The sequence below is a fragment of the Primulina eburnea genome, chromosome 9 (assembly GCF_022965805.1).
Source record: "Primulina eburnea isolate SZY01 chromosome 9, ASM2296580v1, whole genome shotgun sequence".
In the NCBI taxonomy this organism is placed as follows: Eukaryota; Viridiplantae; Streptophyta; class Magnoliopsida; order Lamiales; family Gesneriaceae; genus Primulina; species Primulina eburnea.
In genome coordinates this window covers 13,356,720-13,366,802 of record NC_133109.1, presented here as the reverse complement: position 1 = coordinate 13,366,802, position 10,083 = coordinate 13,356,720, and positions in this window count along the sequence as shown.

The window sequence follows — 10,083 nt, the reverse complement described above, 5'->3', positions numbered from 1 at the left end:
CTCCAAGCTCATCTTCTGCTACTGCTTTAGAGAACACTTCTGAGAGAAGTGCTGAACAGATAAGCAATGACGCAATGTCATTATTTGTTAAGAAGTTTTCCAGATTCTTGAGAAAGAATCATAGAACATTTCAAAGTCCCAACCGCAATTTCAAAAAGGAATAATCACCTAGTGATATGACATGCTTTAACTGTGGAAAAGTTGGACACTTCATTGTTGATTGTCCAAAACCAAAGAAGGATGAACAGAGGAAAAAGGGTGTCAAACGCAATGATAAAAAGACCAGAAGAGACAGGAAGGCAATGATTGCAGAAGAAAGTAAGTCCAAATGGGCAGACTCAAGTTCTGAATCTTCTGGTTCTGAAAGTCATTCGAGTGAAAGTGATGAAGATGAGATCAAATGTCTGATGGCAAATACTGATTCAACCTCGACATATGGAGAGGTATTTGACTTTGATTCTGATGAATTTACATGCACTGAGTTAGTCAAAGCATTACACGACATGGTAGAAGAGTATTCTAGACTTTCTCAATCATTCGAGGAAGTTAAGATCGAAAATCAGGACTTGAAAGATCAGAACAGTAAGTTAACTTGCTTGCAAGTAGACAGCTGTAATGATTTACAAGTTGAGATGAGTAAATTAAAAACGGAGAATGAAAGAGCAAAAGCAGATTACCAGAAGATGCTTTCTGAAAACCAGAAGTTATCACTACTGGTAAATGCTTGGAACAAGTCCTCTATTTCACTGGAAAAGATGCAAGAGTTACAGAAACAATCTGGAGACAGGAGTGGTATCGGATTTTGTAATAATGAAGGCACTTCTGAAACTAATACTAAGCCAAAACTGGATATGTGCAAAGGGAAGTATATTCACTTTGTGAAATCCAGTGTGGTACAGAAACCAGAAGTACCTACTGCTTCAGTAGAAAGGAATGTAAATCAGATGAACAAAAGGATGCATTATGGTCTGGGTTATGTTGAACCTAAGGAAAAAGTTGACCAGAGTTCTAGAATCAGAAGAGGATTCAACTCAGGAAGACAACCTCCTATGAAGGTTAAAAACTACCAGTACTACAATTCTAGACCTCTTCAGAAGAGATACAGGCTAGACAACAGAAACAGAAGGGAAGAACAACATACTAAGATGCACAATGTTAGAAACAACAGACCCTCTGTTGCACACACCTCCATGAATACCCGAAGTACAAAAATTGTACAAATGTGGGTTCCAAAGGGACTAATAAGGCTTGGACCCAAATAGATTGGGTACCAGATACTAAAATTTGTGCTTGCAGGAACAGGTGAAGAAAACCAAGATCAGTAGCTCAACATGGTATTTGGACAGTGGATGTTCAAGACATATGACTGGACAGAAAAGTCTACTATCAGAAGTAATAAGTTGTGCTGGACCAGAGATAACCTTTGGGGATAACTCAAAAGTTAAAACCGTGGGTAAGGGTAAGATTATCCATGGTAACATCACTATTAAGGATGTGCTCTTAGTTGAAAATCTTTGTTATAACTTGATCAGTATTAGTCAATTATGTGATAATGGATTTTCAGTAGCATTCCAGAAGTGCACTTGCACAGTTAAAAATGCTGATGATATCATTGCTCCTACATGTTTAGTTGCATCTCTAAGTAATAAACACTGGTTGTGGCACAAAAGATTGAATCATCTAAATTTTAATTCTATCAACAATCTCAAAAAGCAGAACTTAGTCGATGGATTGCCAGACATAACATTTATTAAGAATCATGTATGTTCTGCATGTCAACTTGGTAAGCAAGTAAGATCTAGCTTCAAAAATAAAGGCAGCAAATCATCCTCAAGATGTTTAGATTTATTACATATGGACTTATTTGGTCCAATCCCTATCATAAGCTTAGGGGGAATGAGATACACCCTTGTTGTTGTTGATGATTTCTGTAGATTTACTTGGGTAATTTTTCTTGCTGGAAAAGATCAAACCAGTAGCCTCCTGATCAAACTTCTGAAAAAGATTCAAAATGAAAAATCAGTTTCTGTCATTAGAATCAGAAGTGATTGAGGTACTGAATTTACTAACAAGATTCTTGAGATATATCTAGATGAACAGGGCATTCATCATGAATATTCAGCTGCCAGGACACCTCAACAAAATGGAGTAGCTGAGGGAGAAATAGAACACTTAAAGAAGATGCTAGAACAATGCTAGCAGATGCAGATATCTCTCAGCGCTTCTGGGCAGAAGCTATTAATATAGCTTGCTACACACAAAACATAACGATGATCAACAAGAGAAACAATCAGACTCCTTATGAAACATGGAAAGGAAGTAAACCGAACGTATCTTACTTTCATGTTTTCGGTTGTAGATGCTTTGTGCACAATATTGGCAAAACTCATTTAGCTGCTTTTGATTCAAAATCTGACACTGGTTTATTTCTCTAATATTCAGCAGTTAGTAAGGCTTTTAGAATTTTCAATAATAAAACTCTTAATGTTGAAGAATCTATTCATGTTGTCTTTGATGAAGACAGTAGTGTTCTCGAGATTTCTAACATATCTAATTTAAGTAAAAGATTAAACAGGGTTCATCTGGAATTAGACAGTGAAGATGATGCAGAAGCAAGTGTCAAGGATATTCAAAATCCAGAACCAGACATTCACATTCCAGAACCAGCAGCTGATATTCCAGAACCAGCAGCTGATACTCTAGAACCAGCAGCTGATACTTCAGAACCAGCAGTTAACATTCCAGAACCAGCAGTCGATACTCCAAAACAATCTACTGCCTTATATGAAGACAATCTAAATCCTTTTATTTGGAGAAAATCTCATCCTCCATCTTTGGTAATTGGAAATCCAGTAGCTCCACTAAGGACTAGAAGACAGATGATAAATGAATACATGCATGCTGCTTTTATTTCTCAAGATGAACCAAAGAAGATTGAAGAAGCTCTTCTGGATCCCAGTTGGAAAGAAGCTATGCAAGAAGAGCTGAATCAATTTGAGAGGAATAAAGTTTGGTTTCTAGTACCTAGACCTTCTCACCAAGCTGTCATTGGAACTTGGTGGGTATTCAAAAACAAACTAAATGAGGAAGGAACAATTGTAAGAAACAAAGAAAGACTGGTTGCACAAGGATTTAGACAAGAAGAAGGAATAGACTATGATGAAACCTTTGCAACAGTAGCTAGGCTCGAAGCTATCAGAATATTCTTAGCCTTTGCTGCTTTCAAAAACTTCAAAGTATATCAAATGGATGTAAAGATTGCGTTTCTTAATGGTTTACTACAGGAGGAAGTCTATGTTGAACAGCCTCCAGGTTTTTCTAATCATTTGTTACCAAATCATGTTTTTAAATTATATAAAGCATTGTATGGTCTGAAACAAGCATCTAGGGCTTGGTACGACACACTTTCACAATTTCTCATTAATCATGGTTTCATCGTTGGTACTGTAGATAAGACTTTGTTTACCTTAGCAAAAAACAAACACATATTGTTAGTTCAGATTTATGTTGATGATATCATATTTGGGTCAACTAACCCCAAATTATGTGCAAAGTTTGCTAAGTTAATGCAGGACCAGTTCGAGATGAGCATGATGGGAGAATTAACATTTTTCTTAGGACTTCAAATCAAGCAACTTGATACTGGAATCTTCATAAACCAAACTAAGTATACAAAGGAACTACTGAAAAAGTTTGGGATGGAAACATGTTCTGCTGCTTCCACTCCTATGAGCTCATCTACTAAACTTGATAAAGATGAAGGGGGATTTTCAGTAGAGGTAACTCAGTATCGTGATTTGATTGGTTCATTGTTATACCTTACTGCCAGTAGACCACATATCATGTTTTCTGTTTGCATTTGTGCTAGATTTCAATCAAACCCTAAACAATCACATTACATCGCTGGTAAAAGAATTTTAAAATATCTTAAGGGTACTCAAAATGCAGGCCTCTGGTATCCCAAGGACTCGTCGTTTAATCTTATTGGATACTCAGATGCTGATTATGCAGGATGTAAACTGGATAGGAAAAGCACAAGTGGTTTTTGTCAATTTCTTGGTGATAGGTTGATCTCCTGGTTTAGCAAAAAGCAGACTTCCATAGCCACGTCTACTGCAGAAGCTGAATATCTTGCTGCTGGAAGCTGTTGTTCTCAAATACTTTGGATACATCAACAACTCAAAGACTATGCAGTTCAAGCATCTGAATCACCTATATTTTGTGACAATACCAGTGCAATTGCTATATCACATAATCCAGTACTCCATTCCAGAACTAAGCACATTGATATCAGACATCATTTTATTAGAGATCATGTGCAAAAGAAGAACATTCGTCTGGAATACATTCCTACTGATCAGCAAGCAGCAGACATTTTTACAAAACCTCTGCCTGAGGATAAATTTTCTTACTTTCGAAATACACTTGGATTGATAGATTTAACTTGATTATTTATCATCATCTGATATTATGGCTTAACTTTTCCTCTGTGATTATTCAGTTTATAATTTTGCAGAAGGTAAATGCTGAATGATAGAGACAATTAGTTTCATTAAAAATAATAGAAGCGGGGGCGTACACTTCTCACTTCTGTTTTAACGTAAACTCTCCAGGATGCCAACCAAGTGGTCAGCTCTCCAGTAGAGGTACGTAGAAACTCCTCTGAAAATGCAATCTTTTTCAGAGTCTTTTGCTCCTTTACCCAAAATCAATTCCTATAACCAATATTACTTTTTATCAAACTTAAAATCCCAATTTATAAAGTTTCTTACTCCTAAAGTCGTTGCAATCCTCGAATAAATTTTCTTATGTCTAATTCCCAAAAATTAATTTGACTAGCAACCATGAATCATAAATAATTACTTAGAAAATCTACATGTCCCAAAAATCATTCGTAATATTCAGGATTAACTTATGACCCAAAATTAGAACGTCAATACTAAAACCCAAAAATCAATATCATCCAATTCCACCACAAAGCCAACATGCGTTGTAAAAAAATATAATTTCTTATTTCATATCATATCATGTATAAAAATTTCGGAGCATATAAAACATTTATCATCATAAAGCTATTAAACATGTGACGTAAACATATAAGCCATGTACTTATGCAGGTAACATAATAAAATCATATAAAGCATGTAAACTTACAAATTTAGGCTTGACGACTGATCTTTCCGGCACTGATGGTGGCACAACCCTTTACAGAACCATTGCTCTGATACCAACTGAAACGTCTGCCCTTTTTATCACTTAAGAGTACTAGATTTTTTTTATTTTTTCATCCCTCGGTCTCCGTTCCTCGATCACAACTTGAATAATCCTTAAAAATACATTTTAATGCAACCATGTAGAAAATATAATTTTAAACATGCAATTATGCACAACATAATTAATTAATACAATTAAAACATTTAATGAAAATAAACAAAGAATTTAATAATTGCATGCATGAGGTTTGCGTGGACCTTAAAATTTTCGGGGCGTTACATAGAAGCTGCACAATTCTCTATTCCTTCTTTGCAGTCTCCTGAGAGCATTGCCCGAATAGAGGAAATTAGACAAAGATTGCAAGCAAGGACTCCTTCCCCAGCTGAGGAACCATTTGATCTAGAATTCCAAATTGATGCTCTCCAAAGGGATCTTGTAAATCTTTCAGACTTAGTCAAACGGATATCTTATGAAAATGCTGCCGAATTTCATGATGCTCAATTCTTTGGAGAACGCATGTATAAGGAAATACAGAACACTGCGGAATCTCTGAGTAAAATGCATGCTGAGACCATCGTTCGACAGGCCATATCCAGAAATTCCAGTCAGATCGTGCTTGCTCAATCTGATATACTTACCAGGATCACCGAGCATGATGAAATGTTTCGATCAATCTCCACCACCATGGACCTGATGGATGCCAAGATTGATTCTCAATCTCAAACGATCGCTGCTATTAATGATCGAGTTTCCAATCAGACTCCTTATCTGGAGATGCTGACAAATGTCATTCACAACTTATCTGGGAGAATGGATGAATTACTTGCTAGGGTCCTTCTTGATGATGCCAAAAAGGGGGAAGACGATAGAACTAGAGCAAGTAGCAGCATACCAACTGGAAGGGATCAAAATCCAGATCATGCTACCTTCAGGGATATTGGAACAAACTAATTTTTCTTTGTGTTTATGCTTTATGTGATTTTCTCTGGATATAAATTGTTTTGATTATCTAATCCGCTCTTATCTCTATTTTACTAACACAGAACATCTAGGTTTTGGTATCACCACAAAGGGGGAAATTGTTAGAATTAAATTTATTGTGGAGATGCTAAGGAAAAACCAGTAGATGTTGGATTAGTACAAAACCAGTAGAACCAGTAGATGTTGTAAACCAGAAGTATTTGTATCGCGCTAAAACCTGCTTACAAAACTAGCTAGAACCAGTAGATGTTGTAAACCATAAGTATTTGTATCACGCTAAAACCTGCTTAAATAATTTCTTAGCTAAAACCAGAACTAGAAGGATAGAAAATTCGAAATATACACTAACAGAATCTTGCGTATCTCAAAGTCTCTAAATATTACCGTGGATCTATTAAACGTGATACCAGCATTTATTGCTTCATTAAATGCCATTAAATGCTATACAAGAACATTTAAGATGGTATACCAATTTTGGTATGAATTGCGACTGATTACTTTTAATGTATTCTGCAGGGTCCATTTTAAGTAATAAATCTGAACCACCAAAAAGAAAAGAGCCGTTCAGTTTTTGAACGTTGAATAGAGCCTATATATGGAGATGAAGGATTTTGTGAAGCGTAACAAAAAGCGTTGAACAAAAATCTGATTTGAAAAACATCATTCGAGCATTGTTAGAACTTTCAGTTATCTAAAGAGCTGAACACTGAAAAAGGCAGCACACGCTTCATTGCATACTGTTGATCATTGAGATCATATTGTGCTAGCTACTTCAATTATATCTTCTTAAGCTATTCATTTCATCAATTCATTGATAGAAGAATTTGTAACTGGATAAGAGTCTTTTCCAGAATTTAAGATCATTCAAGAAGTTGAGTTGTAAAGCTAAGAGTTTCAATAGGCGAAGGGTAAGTCCTATTGAAGTGGGTGTGTACAATTGTTGTGTTGTATTCACCAAAGTCTTTTAGTGATACCTTCTGGAAACAGAAGAAAGGGAGACGTAGAAGATTCATCTTCGAACTTCCAGAAACAAACCTTGTGCTATCTACTGCTTTTCGGCTTTATCATTTTTCGCCCACTAATCAACAGATCGTTTTCCGCACATTATCTTGTGATCTGCTGGTCTTTATACTTGAACAAGAATCGTTAAAATCTCTAACATGATTTTAGCACATCATTCGAAAGAATTTAATAAGTTGGCCATTGAGTTTATTCAACCCCTCCTTCTAAACTCAACCCGATCCTCAACAGCAAATATATGGTTTTGGTAATTTATAATTTATTTCTAAATGTTTCTTCCAGCATGAGAAAGAGAATGAGTGGTTTCATGAAAATATTTGGTAGGAATTAATCCTTCTTGGATAACATTTAAATATGCACCACTATCAATTATAGCAATAAAATTTTTATTATAAGAATTATCAATTAATAAAGTAATATTAATATACCATTTTTGAGATATTATCATGTTTAAAACAGATAAATGTTTTTTATTTGGATCAGTAAATGAAATATCTTGAAGATTATCAAAACCTTCAGAAATAAATACTAAATCTTCGTTGTTATTTTCAATAACTGAATTATGATAATTTAAACTATTATTGTTTAGTTGTAAAATTTTTATTTGCTTTTTAAGATTATTAATCTTTTTAATCAGATCATGTATAGTAACTGGACTTTGGTTACTATATTTTTTTTCTGTAATTTTTTTTACTTCGTTCATTGAGTAATCTTGTTCTCGTTTATTTAGAATATTATTGCTACTAGTTGAAGTACTATTCTCCCTTTGATCTATATTTTTAAAATTGGAACCTTAATTGTAACCTCCGAAAAATCAACCTACGTAAACCACATGCATGCAAATTATTCTAATCGCTTAATTATTTTATTTAATTGATTTTAAATGCTAGCATGATATTTATTATATGATTAAATGTATGATTCCATGATTAAATAATAACATGAAATTAAGAATTTTATCCGAATATTCGATAATAGGCAGGTGAAAGGAGATCAAGGACGACCAAGACAAGAATATATATTTTTATTTAATTAATGACAAGGCTTCCTAATATGATTAAAAAATGATTTATTTTCCTAAAATGTTGAAGATCGAAATATTTTACGAGTCAAGCTCGATTTTTCTCGGGAAGCCGGTTTTGGGCAAACAAGGAATTTTAAAATATCAAAAATATTATTTTATGGAAACTAATTTTATAAACTTTTATTATTTAATTAATTTAGTGTTATTGAGCCCAATTTAATTATTTAAAGAAGGCCCAACGGCCCTTAAGCTTGCAAGCCCAAAATCAAAGCCTATTAACATGTTAATTATTTATAAATAAGCTACCTAAGCTTTCAAAACACCACAACCCACCCTTGAATCAGCCGAAATTCACCAAGCACACACACGAGAATTTTCGAGATTTTGGGGAAAGGGCTTGTGTTGTTCGTCGTCCGGTCGTCCAACGTCGCACTCTCGTCAAAGATCGAATAATCGAGCGTTATAAACGCAAAGGCATGTTTTATAATCTTTTTAAACATCATACAAATCATATTATTCATGATTTAATTGTTTATGTATGAAAAAATATGTGTTCAATAACTTTTACGGTGGAACATTTATTTTAAAAAATACGTTGTTTTTACGCTTATATAAAAAATATTTTTGAATCCAACGAGTACACTACCAATATATGATAAAATATGATAGAATTATGATCAAAACATGATAAATTTAAAGGAAAAAAGCCAGCTAGAACTGTAGGAAAGAATAAAAGAAAAACTGTGACTTGGTGTGGTTTGTGCATGATGCAAGGGCTCGGCCATGTTGCATGGGGTCTTGGGGCTCGACCAGGTCTGGGGGTTGGGTCCTAAGGGTCGTGGCTAGGTCATAGGAAGATTCCTAGCATGGCTAGGTCCGTGTACCAGGCTGGGTAAGAGTCCATGAAAGCTAGGACTCTCCTCAAGCTCTTCCGCAAGCAGCTGCTGTGCAGGGGGCGGCGGATCGGTTTGGGGCTGAGATAGGTGGTCCATCAGGGTCCTAGGGTGATGGGTAGGGGTCAAGCCAGGGGATGGATCAGTTGGGTGCGCTGTGGCTCGGGCCAAAAGTGGAAACCATGAGAGAGCAAGGGAAAACGCGTGAGGTTACTGTCTTCTGATCCAGGTGGCTCGCGCGTGGGTTCCAGGTCTGGGCTGGTCTGGGTTGGGTCTGGACGTGGTCCAGGTATGGTTACGGTCAGGTGGGGTTGTGGTGGCTTGGCTGGAAGTGTCCTAAGTTGGATAGGAGTCTTGTAGCGTGAACATCTTGTGCATAGAATTGTAGTGCCCTTTGCTGGGCTTGTGTGCGACTTAGGGGCTGATTATATGAGCTGGTCATGGTCAGGAGGGTTCCTAGTTGGGTTGGCTCAGGTTTGGCTAGAGGTGGCTCGACCATGGCTCGAGTAAATTGGGAGATGGCTCGGGTGGTTTGATAATGGGTCAATATTTCAAATTAAAGAACTAAAATTGGAACCATGGGTCCAGGGTGTGGTTCATAGCTCCCAAGGGTATAATAAATAATAAAAAATGTTATGTTTAGAATTTGGGATCAAAATAATGAGTTTTGGATTTACACGAGATTTAATCGCCTCACGAAACGTTAATTAAAAAATAAATGAAAAGCCTAGTTTTAAGCTTTATAAAATTATGAAAAATTATAATTAAGCTTAAATAACTATTTAGAATAAGCCCATTTCATTAAAAGTGAGAAAAAATAAAATCGAGAATTTTTACGTCCATGGGCAGAACGGTAATTTTACACTTAGGAAAATACGTAAACTCTTGGCAGCGTTCCGAAGGATCATAATGCCAGTAAAATGATACTATATGATCTAAAATGATGATTTT